Source organism: Nanorana parkeri, unplaced genomic scaffold (genome assembly GCF_000935625.1).
Source record: "Nanorana parkeri isolate BGI_ZX_2015 unplaced genomic scaffold, ASM93562v1 scaffold3807, whole genome shotgun sequence".
NCBI lineage: Eukaryota > Metazoa > Chordata > Amphibia > Anura > Dicroglossidae > Nanorana > Nanorana parkeri.
This window is the reverse complement of record NW_017310075.1, coordinates 27,061-28,921: the sequence shown is the minus strand read 5'-3', so window position 1 is coordinate 28,921 and position 1,861 is coordinate 27,061.

Here is a 1,861-nt window from a genome sequence, read left to right as displayed (position 1 = left end):
CTACATACTTCTGAACTCAATGTCAGCGCCGGGACTGCAAGGAATGCTGTCACAGGAGGCCTGAGTGACGAGGCTGCGATGGAAGCCGCCACTGAAAGAGCCCCAGGGCAGAAAACTTAAATAAGAACCCCAGACAGAGGTTCTGAGGAGGACGTTGGTTCTGAGGACACCTGACAGGAGGACATTTGTCTTCTACAGTACCTCACTACTACTACGTGAGTGTTATTATATACATGGGCAGCCCGAGGGCTAGACATGTGCGATTTCGTTTCGTTACGAATGGAAATTCGTTGAATTTTCCTGAAATTCGTAGATTTGGAAGCATCCCAATTGCAGTTTCCGAATTACATCCGAAATACGAAATTCCGTTAACGGATTTTGGATCCGAATTTCTTTGAATCGGGAACTAGTATTACCCCTGTAAATGAGGAACAACATGACAAGATTTTTTTTTAAATACGAAATCCGGATCCGCCGCTGCTGAGAGTCGCATCACAATACACAGGCAGGAAATACGAAATTCGGATCCGGAATCTGTTAACGGAATTCGTATTTCGGACTTAAAAAAAAACTCATCGACTCCAATATAAATGTACTTTGCTTTTTACCTTCAATATAACGAATGTTCGTAACGGAACGCAAATACGTCAACGGAATTTCGCATTTCGGATATAATTCGGAAACTGCAATTCGGGATTCCTACGAATTTCGATTCGTAACGAAACGAATGGCACATGTCTACATTTATATTGGAGTCGATGAGTTTTTTTTTTATTCCGAAATACGCTATGTGGCGGAGTTCATCCATTTCTTCTCTATTGTCCCGTCTTGTCTTTCATTCTTGATGGCAGATAACCGATACAGAGGTGTGCACAACGTACCCGCATTGATCACGCGCATGGCCGAAGAGCGCGTGCTTTGTATCTGTGGAAGCGAGGAGTGGTGTGGCAGGTATTGCACCTAATACTGGAGCGTTGCCCCGGGGATTGTACGGCGTGCGTCCATCCAATACAGACATACACTATATTGCCAAAAGCATTGGCCCCTCCCCCTCCAAATCATGTGATTCAGGTGTTCCTGGGATTATAACAAAGTGGAAGCAACCGGGAACAACAGCAACTCAGCCAGGAAGTGGTCGGTCACGTCACATGACAGAGCGGGGTCAGCGCATGCTGAAGCGCACAGTGCGCAGAAGTCGCCAACTGTCTGCAGAGCCAATAGCTACAGACCTCCAAACTCCATGCGGCCTTTTGGACAATTTCATGCTCCAAACTTTGTGGGAGGAGTTTGGGGACGGCCCCTTCCTGTTCCAACATGACCGCGCACCAGTGCACAAAGCAAGGTCCATAAAGACATGGATGGGGGAGGGGGGAGGAACGTGACTGGCCGCACAGAGTCCTGACCTCAACCCCATAGAACACCTTTGGGATGAATTAGAGCTCTGTGCCGCGCGATGCTCTGTGCCGCGCGATGCTCTGCGCCGCGTTTCATCAGAACTGCAGCAGGACAGATCTCCATCCCCAGCAGCTCCTTCTATATGTGGGAGCGCCGCATCACATTATAGCAGACTAGCTCCAGCAGTGCCATGTCCGTGCTCCCCCTTGTTGGTCCAAAGCCGCTGCTTCCGTCTTCACCAGGTCTGGAGTCTTCTGCCACCTTCATTGGCCGGGATGATGGAACTCCCATGTCACAAAGTCTCTTCTACTGTCAGGGACCAGAGCCCCTCCAGGTGGTGCTGTGGAGCTGGAACCTGATCCTGCAGTTCCAGTGCTCGCCTGCAGGCGTCTGCCAGCAATTGGCCGTCACCTGGTGCTGCTCTGGGAGGGTATTTAAAGGAGAACTATGAGGGGGGGAAAGGAGA